The 16,537-nt window shown below is 48.0% G+C and overlaps 2 protein-coding genes across 9 annotated transcripts in view; one reads left to right on the top strand and one right to left on the bottom strand.

Annotated features, from left to right (window-relative positions):
* The window catches only part of C1orf21 (C1orf21 homolog), an 86,857-nt gene that overhangs the window by 69,270 nt on the left and 1,050 nt on the right, over window positions 1–16,537 (bottom strand). The window contains exon 2 of one of the 8 annotated variants that reach the window (XM_046898268.1): window positions 11,866–13,883. The exons of 5 other annotated variants lie outside the window; for them this stretch is intronic. The gene's annotated coding sequence lies outside the window, so the exon portion shown is untranslated. Of the gene's footprint in view, window positions 1–661; window positions 806–11,865; window positions 13,884–16,537 lie in introns of those variants that run through there. 2 more of the 8 variants (XM_046898266.1, XM_046898265.1) reach the window with 2 other exon arrangements.
* LOC107053945 overlaps window positions 16,195–16,537 on the top strand; it is a 64,744-nt gene continuing 64,401 nt past the window's right edge. Inside the window, exon 1 of the transcript XR_005862026.2 lies at window positions 16,195–16,513. The gene's annotated coding sequence lies outside the window, so the exon portion shown is untranslated. The remainder of the gene's footprint in view (window positions 16,514–16,537) is intronic.

The raw sequence follows: 16,537 nt of genomic DNA, 5'->3' as shown, positions 1-16,537 counted from the left end.
GGCCTGGGAGCACAGCAGGTTCCAGGCTAACAGACCAGGCTTCAGCCGTCGACACAGCACATCCCTCCCTGCTTGGAAGACGGCTGTGCAAACGCTGATCCACTTGGCTGAGGACTGCACAGCAAGCCTGTACCACTCTATTTACTTCCTAAATGAAAAGCAGGTGAGGGAGGAGAGAATCCCCATGTAACCTATTCACCCTTCTTCATACTCAAAGCAACCTTCCAAACAGAAGCTGTGCTGGGACAGCTGGTTCTTCCTCCTGAAAACATCAGCACGGCCTCCCATTGTGTTGCTTCAAAACATTTTCGCCTGAACTATTAGAATTCACGGTTAACTGCTCCTGCATCAGCCCTTCTGCTCTGTAATCACTTCACACAAAGCAAATCTGAAACGATCTATTACAAGCTGTTTACTTTTAGGAATATTTTGCAGAGATCAGTATTGCATTACAACTCCTTGCGTGCTTTCGCAATGGAGAGCAAAACCAGAGAGGCACGCACGCCACGTGAACTGCTGATGAAAGATTTAGGGCTCTAAGGCTTTCCACCGAAGAGACACAAAATATGCATGGAGTTCACTGAATACAGGGAGAAGAACTTTGGAGGAACGACCAGAATGACCAAGAGCAGCACCATGTGTTTATTTTATTGAATTACCTTAAGGACATCTGACGTGGCCATCATTCAACGCACGATGCCATTCTCCAGCTCCAGCCTCCTCCCTTCCTTCAGGCTCCCAGTAAAATTAGGCTCTGAATTAAGCTTCCAGTAAGATAATTACAGTTGGCAGGTATTTTTCAACTCTGATTTGGAAGCCAAAGAAGCAAAGAAAAGCAAAACAAAAATCAAACCAAGCATTACTCAACTTTTCTCAGAAACAACTTGTTCTGCAGACAAAGTCTGCTCACCGGTGGCTGTTTCACTCCATCTCTACTTGCCCCGCACAATAAACTTCCCAAAAACATCAGGCAGGATCTCACTACATTTTCCTAAGTCTCTTGTAGATAACATAGGGAAAAAAGAACCTAAGTCCCACAAAGCAAAGCAAACACCAAGCATCCGTGACAGAAAGACCTGCTCACATTCAGTGAACATTTTCCATGGAGTAAAAAAAGGACCACAGAGAAAAAAAGGGTAGCAATGACTGAATTGTTTTCCATCGCACAGCTTCCATTGGGCTCTGAAGCTCTCGTCCTGCCCACAGCTCCCAGGCAGAAGTGCCCTGTCCCCTCAGGGACACTCAGGGCTGGGAAGGAAAGCACTGATTTTGCCCCCGGCCTCAATATTCTCCATGGCCAATGAGAAGAACACAGCACAAACTGTTACCTGTGTGTCTGCAAGAAGTAGGATATACTTGTTTAAACGCAAGCAGATGTAGATCTTCTAAAGCAATCCTAGTTCCCTGCACTTTCACTGACAATTTTATTACAGAAAGCTCCCTTGTAATCAGTTGGTTACCATGAAATCATGCTGATCTTCATGTAAATATAACTTTCTCTTGCTAAAAGCAGAGCTTCTTTTTTGCAAACCCAGAGCAGACACTGTTCCTAATAAATAATTCCATAGCTTCCCATACATTTAATTATTTCCTGATGGCTCACTGCTTTTCGTCAGAGAATTATTCTTACTTAAGACATATAATATTCTTTGATACATGACAAACAGCAGTCAAATACAACACTTCACCCCCATTTGTTCCGTGCTGCTTCTAAAATAAACCCTGCCTGTAACCACACTGTGCAGACTTTCAGGAAATCTGCATGGGACCAAACCGACACGGAAAGGCTGAATGGGTGTAAATGGAGCACTTTTGGTTCAGCCTTCTGCTGAAACACCTTCCCTTCTTCAGAGCCCACACTCCCCAGCTCTTTTGCCATACAATGAGCTACTGGTTGTCAGCAGCAGCTTTCACATGCAGAAGTACAGCATACAGGAGTTTCCAAGAAGCCTCCATCCCAGCCATCGCCTTCTTTGGCATGCAGATCACATGCTGACAAATCCTTCGGATAATGCAGTTCACGTATACTGCCTAAGCATTCACTAACACGCCAGCATCCATTCAATACAACCCTGTGGCACTAACAAATTGTAGTAAAAGAGTCACTAACATTTAAAGAGAGAACCTCCTTCCCCTAACTAAGCGTTTGTGGCCTGTTCATCCCCAGTTCATTTGGTACAACAAACACAACTGCCACCAGAAAGCCCATTTCCTTCTGGTGTCCCTAGCTCAGCACTTCCACTCCCCGCACTTTATCATCCCCATTTCCTGCTTTTGTGCTCACTGCTGCCTTCAGAGGACGAGGAGTAGAGGCAGGACAGAAATCCACACGGAGCGCTTGGCTTTCTGAGCAGCCGTGTCAGGAAGCAGGAGCACATTGCACTGCTGATATTTCATTTTCAGGCCAGACAGCCAAAGTTGCAATGCACAGAAAGGAAAAAGTGATGTCCTAACAACCACAGTTTCAAAAACAACCCTCATCCATAGGCAGAATTGCTAGCGGCTGAACAACAACAGACAATGAAAGCCATACCTACTATTTCTTCCTCTGTTCTAACCCTAAAAAGAGAGGATGTGGAACAAAAGCCAACAAGATTCATCTGTAAACATCTTTTGCCAGCGTAACTCTTGAAATTCCCTACAGGCTGGGGACGCTCCGCTGCTTTCAGTAATAATCGAAGAGGACGTTGGATTTTGTAGGTGGCTCCGAGACCTTTGCCAGATTTCTATTCCCACATATACATGCAAAGAGGGAAACGGATGGATCATTCTGGAGATGAGTCACTGGTGAAACAACCGAATAAACTCATCAAATGCTGTGGGGTTTGTGTTCAACATTCTTCAGCTCCTTTTTTGGAGCATTTGGCAAGGCTCTGGCAAGCGGTGAGTTTATTTGTCAGTGAAATAAACCAAGAAGTGCTTAAATATTCATTTCAGCCTCCACTTATCTGTTCATTCTGCCTCCGGTTTGCTCCATCCCGAAGCTGGCAGAAGGAGAAAGGAAAGCAGATAGCCACCAAGAGTCGGGCAATTGCTGACATACAAAACACAACCCAAACAGGCTTCCAGAACGCCAGCCCACGCGAGCTGCTCGGGCAGATCTGCTGCTGCAGCTCCTTCACGCTTCTGAAGATCACCCAAAGTGCTGCACAACCATCCACAACCCCCAAATGTTTAGATTGGCTTTCATTTCTGAAGCACTCTGCACCAACCTCTTTTCACTAAAGGCCAATTAACACATTCTAAAGAGGGGAAGATTGAAAGTTAAGGGCAAGCAAGTATTTGGTGCACAAGGCAAAGCAAAAGGAGCCAGCAGAAACAAAAGCTGCACTGTTGCCATGGCTTATCTGCACTTTATTGACCCCGTTTCTCCAAAAAAAAATCTTTGCTTGCTCATGTGCACTTCCGAAAGCAGACACCACAGTCACTGCCATCCAATCCAACCTGCATAGAAATCACCAGTTATCTCAGAAGATGCAAAAGGCACCAAACCTGGAATCATAGGCATCAGCTTCACCTGTCAGCACAACTAATCTCCGGACATCAGGGGACACTGGCTATCTATCTGGGCAACCGCTCTTCTGTACCTTCGTACCTCCTGCTAGTTATTTAAAAGCCACAATAACAATATCAGCATTGCAAATACCCTGTTAGTTAACACACACACTTGTGCAGGGACATATGTCTTTCTTTAGCTTACTCTTCACAAGTGCACACATTTATACTACTGCTGCTCTCACATCTGCACAGAGTATACAATTTCTTTTGCGTCAGCGGATACCATGACTAAGTAGCCTGAGAGCTAAGCAGGTCTCGCAGCAATCGATGCTTTGTGCAAGTCATCTTACCCACAGGATTTTGCTCAGTCTCGTGGTACCGGCTGAGCAGCAGAGCTGGGTGGGAGCTGCAGATGGGAGCCTGCAGCCACCAGCCTGCATCTAAGCAGTGCACGACAGATGGCCCATCACCGCTGACTCTGATAGCCAGGCAAATACCATTTTGTGTCACTTCCAAATGACATGTGATAGTTTCCGAGATGAAAAAATGTGTATGCAGACACATCCATATGGAAAACCAGACCTATCAATTGGCTTAGAACACAATTTGTGTAAGAAAATACCTATCATAGAGGTTCTCCTCAGATGTTTGCATTTACTTCCTGTTCTGAATCTTTCATTGTATCTGCATTCAATTAACAAAAAGACATTCCTCCTTAGCTTATAAAGCATTTGCCTATAAGAGAACAGCTGGGGTGAACTTGCACACTGAGGGGTGACATGCAGTCAAAGCCTGCAGCACTCCCCCTCACCTTTAGGAAGAGAAACATTCCAGTCTGTCTGGCTGGACAGAACTGACCCTTGATGCTTAAAGCACTGCTGGCTGATCACTGCTGCCATGGCACACTGGGAGAGGTGGAGTCCTGATGAATACAGTGCAAAACTACTGTAGAAGTTAAATTTTGTGAAAAAAATAGTATTCTGACTTACAGGGCATAAGAAGGGGGGCAGAAAACTTGGGGAAGAGTACTATCTGCAAACTTCAGGGAGCAAAAAAGTGCAATCCTAAGTGACCCTCTCCACAAGTTCATTTTTCTCCTAGCTTGAGAACCTAAAAATAAGTTTGTTACCAAAATAAATCATTGTGTATACACATGAAAACAAGTTTCTGCACTAGCATGCATTCACATGCCACAGTTAATGAACAACAGCATGCGAGGAGTGAGTACACACACCAAGTGCCCAAAATTCACTATTTACATTGGACAGTCAGCTCCTTATGGGATGAGAATCCATCATTTCTCTGCAGACAGCAAACATACAAGCACTTCTTTTAGCACTTATCTGAGAAGAAGACTGGCAAATACTTTAAAAGAAACAAAAGATGGACAACAGCATTTCCCCCATATGTGAAATAATATAAAAGCCAAGAACCAGCAGAACAGCACAGGCAAAAGGAGGCTTGACCCTTCCAGCCTTCTGTTCTCATCTTTGCTATAGAAATAAGATTATTATTTTTTTTTTTTTTTTGCACAGCAATCTTTCATTACATTCCTCTGCTTTCCAGAACTGTTGTTACTCCATCGACTTAGCTGGGGATGTATGGAAGCAAACAGAGAAGCTCATCTCAGCCCTGCAAGTCCCACTTTGTCTGGCTTTGGAGGTAACTGACCATGCAGAATGAGTACCAAACGCAGCCACAACCTGTCTGTCTCAAGGTCCATCCTACACAGTACCCAACAGCAGCCGAAAGCAAGCACCTGAGAGAAGGTATATATTGCTCAGGGCTGCCACCATGCCCTCCCAGCATAGCACTGCCTTCCCACTGCAAAGCTGGGGAACCCCAGTCTCTGCTGAGGAAATGCTGCTGGCAAGTAAGCTCCACAACGAACAAGGAATTACAACTTAAAGTTAACCAAGGAACTTTAAGGGACTTTTTTTTTTTTTTTCTCTGAAGGGTAAACTCCTTAAGATGTTAAATCAATGAAGAGATCCAACCTAGAACTTCATGTTGCCTAGGACTCTGCATATACCACAAATACCAACTGCCCGCCCAAAGCCAGCATGAAAGTGCTCCCTGACCTCAGCTATCGGGCTCTGCTGCAGTAGGCACAGCCCCTTACCAGCACTACATCTGCTGGCCTACAAGGTAGCTCCTGCCCTGTGGCATCCTGCCAGCACGCAGCTTGTCAAACACACTGTGTGCCTGCACAAGTGGCAACACGAAGCTCCATGGAAACTCACGCTGTTTAGGGTTTGGAGGTCTGCTGTACAACACGGGGCAGTCTAGGTGGCAGACAGGAAACAGAAATGCAAGCTAGCCTCGGCCCTACAAAGCAAGCACATCAGTGGAGCTATTAACCAGCAAAACTCCCAAACCCATGGGAGGAAGCTCATTCCCACCACCATTCCTTGCAGGGCCAGGCACTGCTCCCTGCTTCCCAATGCCTGGCAGTGCCACCACGAGCCTGTGGCCTCCTGTACCCAACCACCAGCCCACACTCAATAAGCAAAGGCTCATCCACAAAGCTTCACCCTCAGTTTCCCCACAAACTTCTGAACCAGCTACAGATCACAATCAAATATAATTTCTTTTTCCTTGCTGCTCTTGCTTTGCCTTTGCACACCTGCCTCTCCGCCTTGCAGTTTCAAACGCTGGAATGCCAAGCAGCATTCCTGAGCATCAGGGAGAAATCTACCACAGGTGATGATTATTTGGACATAACACCAGCTTTTAGGTCATTACTGGGAGAGAGAGCTTAGGGAACAAGCACTGGGCACCAGCAGAGATCAGAGGAAATACAGCTCCTGCCTGGCTAAGTGGGGTATTAGTGATGCCACCTGAAAAAAAAAGACAGGAAGAGTCAGTAAGGTGCATTAAACAAACTCACTGCAGTTCTCACCTTTCTGACTGAACTCCAGCACTGCAAAGAAGCCTGAAACACACACCAAATCCTTGCCTTCCTATTTCCAGTCCATAGCTTATAATGTTGCTCTGCATGACTCAATGGACAAATCTCTGAGCTGAACACAGCCCAATTACATCTCTGCCTTTAAGAAGAGCACTGCTCAAAGAACCAGACCCACGCTTTAGTGCCTCACGCAGCCACCAGCACCAGAAGACCAGCCCAAGAGCAAGCTTTGGGATGGACCGCCACCACCACCCCTGGCTGCAGCCTCTGCCCTCATTGTTTGGCAGGCTCAGTGCTTTCACATCCACCTGCAGAACGAAAGGCACTCTAACAGCCAACTTTCTGCCAGCTCAACTTACCCTAAACTCCTCTGGTCCAGAGCCTCTCACTCAGAAGGCTTTTACTCACACTGCACACCATGTAAAGAACAGAAGGAAATATTTTATAATTTCTGCCTGCTTGGCCACACACCTTGAAAGAGTAATACAAACCATGTGAGTTCCCTTACACAATCCCTCCCAACAGTCAGTGCCTCCTGGAGGTTTTGTTAGCATCTCGCTGCCTCCCGCCCACATCTCCAGCTTCATGCCACCAGCTGTTCTGCCCTTCACATCTCACCTGCAGCCCTCTGCCTTGTCACCTCCTTCCATGCATTTTTGAGTGGCTGCAGTGTGCCCACTCTCCATATCATTTCTCTTCTCATCAATATTGACCCCTGATGGTGATGACACAGAAACAACTTGCCCAGGATCTGCCCCTATCCCCAAAGTGATAAGAAAGCAATCTTTATACACAACAGTACCAAGGGAGAGCTCCTAGTCATGCCCACACCTCCAGTGCTGGGCATCGTGCTGCTGACCACTACCTGGAACATCTCCAGTGTCTCTGTTCATGCTGACAGAGAAGCCCCAGGTACTGGCCTGCGTGAAGCTGCACACAGGGCAGCAGAGCACCCAGGAGCAGGGTGGGTATAGGAGCCACACACCTTTACACAGCAATCAGAGGGTTGGAAGGGAATACTTTCAGCTTGCTGTGCCCCTTCGTATGTCCGTGATTATGGCTTTCACGGTAATAGCCACCAAAAGCCACCAGAAATCCTCTTTCTAAAGCACTTAACAGTATTAAAACCCACTGTATCTCTAAACATTCAGAAGCTAAATCCCACAGTTACTAAGCTCTGTGACTTCAGCAATACCAAATTTTGGCTCCAAGGCACTGAATGCAAAGCACACAAAGGGCCTAAATCTAATCTGCATTGATATTTACATAATTTTGCTATATGTAAACAAATTAACATACCCACAATATTTGATTGTGCTTCTGCCTTCCATGACCAATGAGTCAGATTTGCTTGTTTATAGTTATTAGCAGCAGAAAGCCTCCGTCAATCAGCAGCAGCACGGAGGGAGCGGCTGCAGCAGCACTGGGAAACGCACCCAGGACTGCATCGAGAGCAGTAAAACTGGCTGCAGGCAGGAACAGGAAATGCTCTTCTTCAGAACTACCAACTTAAAAATAGTCCTTGGGAAGCACATCTGTTGGGAGAACAGAACTAAGCTACTGAGATTGAAGTCCATCGAAGGATTCAGAAAAATAATCCAGATTTCACTCTGTTTACAGAAAGAAGATGCCTCAAAGCTAAGCAAAGGGTCTATTTTCTATTTTTCTCACCAACTCAAGGCACAAAACAGAGTCCTGCCACACTGCATGCCACAAGGACACCTCTGGCTGCACCGAGCCTGCTTGGGAAGCTGCAGTCCCAGCAGCATCACAGCTCCCACCCGATGCACATCAGCACCGTGCCACATTCCAGCTCTATGCGGAAACACAAACAGGGCAACTGTTAAAGGCAGATGCATGCAGCACTAAGGGGGACAGATCCTCCAATTGCCAGGTAAGTACAGCAAATGCAGAACTGTAATTTAAAGTAATATTAAATGTTGTCCTAGCATATCCTCAGTGCCCAACTAAGCCCACCAGATGCGTTGGTTTATCTCCAGGAGGCCCTGATGAACACACTGGTATCCAGGCCACAAGCCCAAGCACCAAGAGGCACATGTTACCTTACAAACACAGCTCCTGCCTTCTATCCCTCCCTTGACATTCAAATGGAGTTACAAAACTAGCTGGGCAGTCCAAGGCTGCTACAGCAAGGTGCCTGTGTCTCCTCCAACACTGTTTTTCCCCTTGAATCTGAGGCCAGATCAGCGCTCCCACACAGCGTAGCTCAGCTCACTTTGCAATCCTAGGAAGCCTGCTCAGCACAGAGCGTAAGAGCTGGACTTTGATGACCTGGCATCAAAGAAGCAGACTGTGAGCTACACGGGTCACTTTTCCACAGCCAGGTTCCCTCAGCATTTTCAAAGCAATAAGATCCATTTCTGTATAGGACATGTCCCAAGCAAGCTCATGAGCTATCACTGGCATTGTAAGAAGGAAAGAAGAAAAAATGAATAGATTATAGCTGGGAAAGAAAAGAAAAGGACACTGAATGTCTGGAAAGGCACAGAGGACACCACTGTGCTTGTTCAGAAAGCCCAGAAGCAAACAAGGCATGCAATTCACCAGGTAGGAGCCCTCAGAGCAGAGGCAAAGAGTCAGCAGGGCCACCTCCTTTCTCATTTGTGGCTTTTGCTCCTCAGGATGTTCAGACTCACTAGTGAGATCAAAAGGAGAATCACCTCATAGGCTGAGAAAATCCACATAGGTTTGGCCTTGGATGGGCTCCTTGATGTCATGAATCCACCCATGACCTCCAGTGCTACGTCCCTGCCTCTCACGAGCACCACAAAAACATACTGTCTGCTTAGGAAAGGCCACATCCTGGGAAGCTGGTGACACCACGCCTATGGGCCTTCTCAAAGCATCTGCCAAATGCAAAGTAGCCTCACCAGTGCTTCAGTTCTTGTGTGTTTGGTTTCAGGCATGGGAACACAGCAGTTAACTTGGTATTGCCCTCCTCAGAAAAAGGAAAGGGCTGTGATGGCAAGAAAAAGCAAGTGGCTCTTTGTGTGCCTTCCCAAGGTCGTGGGAGCTGCTGGAAAAGAAGGGTACAAGAGAGAGCACAAGAAATTGTCATGAGGATCTGTTCTTCATCATAGTCTTAGCTGTGACAGCGGTAGGATCACTTACATAGCCAGAACCAAGTGCTTTATGTCCAAGCCAGGTGTTACAATAGGAAGTGTTGCACCCAAGGGTATCTCTGGAGGGCAAGCAGGAGGAGAAAGCCAGCCATACAACTATTTGCCTTCCTCTTATTAATCATTCGATAACACCAGGAGCTAAGAAAGTCCCCCTCCTCTACCACAAAACCCCACAAGAACAGGAGTCCTCTGCCCGTAGGGTTAATGAGCATCCTTGGCAAACCCCACCTTCTTCTGCCTCCTCACTGCTGCCCAACCTGTTCTGCCTACAAAAGGAGAACAGGGCAGGGCCACATGGGTTGGGACCCATTTTCCCCACTGGCAATAGCACAGTGTGCTGATTCGGCCACCTTTGCTATTGCTCCAAGCTCAGCACCCTGCACCAAACCCCACGGGCAACGCACAGACTTGACTCAACAGGAACTGCATCCAAACCCCAAACGCGGCACATCCATCTGCGAGGACAAGATCTGTGCTGGGAGCCCAGCAGAAAGGCGAGGAAGGATGGCTCACCATGCGCCCACACCCCGGGCAGCACAGGGTGGGCAGAGAGCTGGGAGGGCCGCAGCAGGCCGGGCTGGGTGTGCAGCCCTACGTATGGTTGGGTGGCTGAATCAGCAGCAGGCGGGCGGCTGCTCACTGCTGACACAGACCTGCGGCGAATCCCTACCTTGGTGATGAGGAAGTGCTGGGTGACTGAGTCATCCTCCGGCCTGACGCCATTCCAGGAGCACAGCATCCGTCCCCCTGCCTCGGGCTGCGCCTGAGGCCCAAAAACAGCTTCCCAGCCAAAACCTGCAGTCATGGTTCAAAGCCCAGACGCTTTATTTACACTTGGTAAGAATTACTGTGTTTTTGACACTGCTAAGAGTCAACCAGTGCTTAAATTATTTGGCTAACAAAGAAGGCCATTTAACTACGAGAGTTGTACGAAGCATGTAATGCTTTCTGACCCACATAGAAGCTAACAATTTGCATTTTATGGAGCCACTTTGCATAGACAACCAACCTTAAATAGCCAAAAACACGCTGTACAAAAATTAATAATTGAAAAGCAGTAGTCAGCACTGTTATTCGTGTTCCAGGTAACTCACAAAGCTTATTGAATGGTAGTATTAAGTTTCTAACAACCTTCTGGGAAGCTGCTCACCTCCAGAGGTATTTTTAAGGCCACGGCTCCCCAGACAACAAGCAACTGCAGAGGAAGCACAGGAAAAAAGGCAGTCACAAAGATGTCAGCCTGATCCCTGGACTTGGGCTGAAGAAGAGACTTGGACTTCATGGACCACTGCAGGGCAGGACAAGCTACGCAGCCCTCTCTCCAGGGCTCAGCCAGAGATTTCTGCCCTAATTCCAAACAAAGCTCACTCCATGCAGTCCCCACACACTTCCCAGCACACCTTGGAAGCTCCAGCTCACATTCAGTGCACTGGCCTTTCAACTATTTCCCTTCTAACATCAGAGCATCTCTTGTGGAGGAGAAAAGGCTCGAAGACGAGCACATAAATGTAAAGGCAAACAAAAACTACAACAGGAAGCCTGGGATTTTCCAAGTCTTAGGGAAATCAGGTCCTCCAAATCCCATTGCAACCCACTGAAGCATCAAAAGCATTATTTTCCATTATGCCTGTAAAAATCCCCAAATAAATGCACAACTAAACGTAGCTTGACAAGGCCGAGCATTTATTATTCTCACAAATGCTGTTACTAAGCCTGAGGCCCCTTATCCCATTTTTTTTTAGGAAATACTCTCGCTCTTGCCAAAACACCAAAGACGCAGAATGCTATAGGAAAATCCGCCCCAGAGGCCGCTCCTGTCACTGGGGGAGAACAATAAACAAACCCTATATCCTCAGCTGACAATCACCACGATCTGCCCATTAGTGTTGCGTCATCCGCTGCCGCCCTGTCAAGCCGATGGAGTCTGTCTGTTGGTGTTGGGGATGACAGCCGCTCCGCGCTGCTGACGTTTTTGCTCAGGGCTGTGCCGTAGTCCCCGGTACACAATCTGCTCCTGAACATGCAGACTGGCTCTTGCCATTTCAAAAGCTTTCCTGGCAGATTTCTGCAGTCTGGAGCAGGAAGATTTTGGGCAGCCAGAGGCTGATTTCTCTCTGCTCAAACGCCTGCGGGTGTCGTTCTTGCAGCTCTTCCAAACAAACCGCTTTCACTGTGAGGGCAAAGGAAGGCTCCCCCCAAACCCAATTTGTTTGTTTTTAATTAGTATCCTCTGCTGCAACGTTTCAGGCAAAAGAAATGCCCTCCCTCCTCCCACCAGCATCAGGGCTTTTTATTCTCAAAGACATACCTTACCTAACACGACTGAAGTAGAAAGGATATGGTTTCTTTTTATTTTTGAGAGAGGAAAACCAACAGAAATTATCTCACAGGCTCGTTCTTTGGAAGGTTTGGATTTTCACTGCAGTAGCACAGGCCAGCCACCTTTATGTGACAGAGGGTCCCACGTTTGACAACCAGGCAACTAAAAAAACATACATCATTAGGAAAAACTAGATGCTTAAGAGCTCCGAGTGGAAAAAACAACAGAGACAATATCAGAAAACACTGGCTGCCTTTTCTTTTGCCCACAAACATAACAAATCCCCGAAATGCTCATACGAGTTCCTCCTCTGCACGCTTCTGAGGTAGGTGAAGGGGAAAGTGGACAGATCTGCTCCCCTGGATTGGGTCTGGCTTATTCAGCAGCTGCAGTTCTGCTCTTTCAGATTCCTGCAGAAATAAAGGCTCAGTAGAGAAAGCTGAGCCTCCAGGCATCCACCAGACCACAGCTCCTGCGTGCATACCTAACAAGCATAACAGCACTGGAAGAAGAGAGCAGACCCTGTCCTTCAGCAGCACGTGCCTGCCCACGAGCGGAAGCCCAGCCACAGCTTCAAACGCCATCCACTGCTGCCTCGGAGCATCCTGCTGCTGCTGGGGGTGGCTGCCAGGGAGGCAGGGCAGCAGAGCCTCAGCTCCTGCACATTTCATCAGCACGCTTAGTGCGCATTGGCTGCCTTCACGTGAAGACACAGCTGAGACGAGCAGACCTGCAGGCAAAATTAAGCAGCAGGGTGCAAGCTGGGTACGGACAGAAGAGAGAATCCCAGTATCCCAAACTGCACAGGCTCCACTAATCTAATTAGCTGTGAGTCTAGAACACAGAGGTCTGTTTGTCAAATCCACAATTACATTAAAGCTGTCACGCTTTTATTAAGAAAAACTTGGAAAGAGATGAGATAAAAATAGGAAGGAGAAAGATCTAACAGGTAAGTCCCTCCTCTGTGCTGAATGAAAAGCTGTCTTTATGCGGGCAAACTCATATATCGGGCAACTTGGATAAACTTCCCCTTGTTTATTATGAAAGCACAAGTTCACCAAGGTCCTTTCATGTCCTGACGTATGACCGGGTTCCAGCTACATCTCATTTCATGGAGTCAGAGGGTGAGGCGATGGTATTTATAGTGCAGGGCTAGAATTTTGGTTAGAAACAACATAGTTACAGCCCTCAATGCCCAACACACCCTTCTGGGAAAATGCCCACCTATGTATATATAGGTCCTGCAATATTCTTCCTATTAAATATGCATTTCAAGTGAACATGCTTTTTACCCATCAATGTTGGAAAAAGATAACGTCTGTTGCTTTCTGTTAAATAGAAAAAAAAAAACCCAGAGGCCACTTTACAACAAGAGGAAAGACCCTGATGTGATCCCGATGCTCTTACTGACGTGCTCCCCAGGCCTGAGTTTTCTTTAGCAGTAGTCCCTCAATTCCACTCTTGGAAGCACCTGGAGCACAAACCACACATCGAGGAGCATCCCTGTAAGCAGCTCCAAGCACAAGCAGTGCTCCACAACAGGGCCAGGCAGAAAAGGATGGTTTCCCTCGTTCCCCCTTTGAAGCAAGGTACAGCAGACACGCATGCAGGAGATGCTGTTGGATTAATACTCTACAGCAAAGATCTTATCCATACGCTGGCTGTTTTCTATAGCATCATTATGTAAGTGTCTCTATTTTTATAACAAACAGAGTGTTTGTCTGGTCACTCTACTATTATCCCACTCACAAACAAGCTAAAATTCCACCCACTTCAATCATAAATATACTGACTTAAAGGTGCAATAGCTGTAGAAAGGGATGAAACAGTTCCCATTTTCTTTAAAAAGTGAAAGTTCCACCCATTCTAATCAACAGGATGTCAGAAACTGCCAGAACAATAAAGAATGAATGAACAAACCTTAGGAGGGCTTCTTTTAATCCCCCGAACATAACAGCTCACCAAGAGCAACTGCTCTCCTTCAAAGCACAGAACTGAAGAAGACACCAAGCTGTTAATAAACCACAGTGGAAGCAGACTAGCACCAGTAGAAGAAATGCAATCAGTCACTTTAAGGCCATCTCACGTTACACACCACCTCCTCTCTGAGCATCCTACAGTTACACAGCCTGAACAGCATTACCTACTCCCCAAAGTACCTTTCCAGACTGCAGCACGCCCAAAGTGCGCTTGTGTACATTTAGCTGCAAATATGTTATATAGCACAAAGATAAGCCAGCAGCATAGTAATACACATTCGCAAGCGCCTGTGAAATCCCATTGCAATTAGATGCCTGCTTAAACACAGGCAGCAAGGAAATAAGTATCAATAATTAAAACAAACAAACAAAAAAACCCTTTCCAGAATATTTTTGGATGTGTATCCAAACACAGTGCTTCTCTACCATCTGCCGAAGGACGGGAGAGCAGCATCCAGGAGGGAGCCTTGCCGCTCCCTGAGCCAGAGGCAGGCTGGAAGTGCTCAGGCTCCACACCTACACGAAGGCCTCCAGAATACTGGCTGACAGAAGTCCGTCATTCCCTGCTCCCCCCATGGCTTGATGCCATCACATACTGTAACAACAGCAGGCATATGGCGCACCAGGGTATTTTTAGAGCAAGGTCCGCTTCCACAGCCCCAGAGCCCGCATGAGATGGCTGCACTATGAGCTCCATCACGGAGCGGATTCCCAGCGAGGCTCCACATGCATGCTGCACACCTCCCTCTGCTCCTTGTGTCAGTCACTCCTCACCACACAGCCTCCCACCTTCCCCTTTTTCTATCAGCTCCCTTCTCAGCTCTGCCACACCGGTGGTACTGCCTCCTCTCTGAGCAGATCTGGGGAGAAAAGCCCACAGTTCCCTCCTGCAGCAACGCCTCTTCCACAACAACAGGAGAGGACAGCCAACTTGAAATGGGCAGCTTGAGGGGCTGCCAGCTTCTGCAAATGTGTTTGCAGTGTTGTTTTTCTTACTCAGAAAGCTTCCAGCCAAGCATTGGTCATCCTCTGGCTGTGCCACCTGAGCACCCCGGGTGCCATGGGCTGAGCACACGGGCACCACAGTAGCCTCTGCTCACCAGTTAAGTGAAGCCGCAAGGACTTTGCCCATGCACAAGGGCTGCATCTAGCATACTGCAGGAGCTCCTGGAATACAGACAATCACCAGGAAGTGTGTTATAATACTGAGAAGTTTACCGAAATCTATTTACTTCGTCACCACATCCATTCCTTGCGTTCCACCAGACGCCTGCCGTGTGCTCACCGCAGCACATCTCTCTGATGTAAGCAGTCACTCTAATCCACGACGTTATAAATATCGTTTGTTTACCCAAAGTTGAATGATCATTTCAACCTTTGTTAATCTGATTGCATAACAAACTACAGCAGCCTTAAATAACCAAGCTGCCGTCTCCGGGATGGATTAGCCGAAATCGCTCGCTTCAGCACCCTGCTTCTTCAGAAACACTGAAACTGGAGGGGAGGAGAAAACATGAGCACCTGGCTGCAGCATGAGATGCGTGGCAGCGCGCAGATGCCACATCATAACTTCACACCTGGCCCAAGCTGCTAGCGTGAGCTAAAGCGAAACGTTTTCGGCCAGAAAACAACTCAGTGCAATTAGCATTCGTTCTGTTCTGCCTTATTCACAGCTATCGCGCAGGCGGGGAAGGAAACGATAAGCATGGATTTTCAAAACAAGTAACTGCACGCACATAAACAAAGGGCATCACTGACATGGCAGATCCCATCACAGCTTATCGGCCGCGTGATGTCACACCCATACATTACAGCTTAAAGCACCAGCCCTCCGATGAGTGCTCCGGGTCAGCCACTGCTCCTCCTGCCTGTGCCGCTCTGGAAATAAACACGCACAAAGCACCTCCCGAGACAGAGCAGTAGTTGGAAGGCTCTTCAGACACAATGATTTATAATTGTGCTGCATTACACCACCACAGAGTCTTACACAAATCAACCTGCCTCATTATACAACGCTCGGGATAATATATGGTTAAACAGCATCAACGCGCTCAGCGTGTACCAAAGGGCAAACACCTCCAGCCTCCACACACGGGAGGCTCAGGAGCACAGAGCCTGGTGGTGGCTGTAAGGCAGCGGGGTTGGGAAACTCAAACCCAGATAGACGCGGAGCATTGAGCAGGGTGTTTCCACTGAAATCTTTGCAAATAGGGCACTGGGAAGGTAAAGGCCAGGCGAGCAAGAAAGCAGAGGGCAAGGAATACGCTTCAGTATCTCTCACTTCCCACCAGTCTGCAATCAGCTCCTGAGAAATGAAAAGACAGCATCGGGGCAAGCACAAAACCGCCCATTGATCGCAGCCGGCCTCCCGCAGCACACAGCCGGCTCCATCTGACCGCTGCCCACGGAGGCAGCCTCTCCGCTCTCCAGAGGAGCCAGGCGTCAGCACGCAGCTCTGGCCCAGAAGCATCTCAGCACCTTCGGGCTTCAGCCGCGAGGGACGGAGAGCTCAGCAGCCGAGCCCCAGGCTCACCATCTGCTCCGGCCAGCCCGCGGGGCCACGGCTGCGTCCAGCACTGGGGGTGGGGGCACGGGGACAGAAGGGGGCACGGGGCACCTCGGGCAGGCTGAGGCTCCGCCGGCCCCGGGCTGACACCTACAGGTGAGTGCGCGGCGCTGAGTGCCG

Source organism: Gallus gallus, chromosome 8 (genome assembly GCF_016699485.2).
Source record: "Gallus gallus isolate bGalGal1 chromosome 8, bGalGal1.mat.broiler.GRCg7b, whole genome shotgun sequence".
Classification (NCBI taxonomy): Eukaryota; Metazoa; Chordata; class Aves; order Galliformes; family Phasianidae; genus Gallus; species Gallus gallus.
This window is presented reverse-complemented; position numbering and strand designations above follow the sequence as displayed.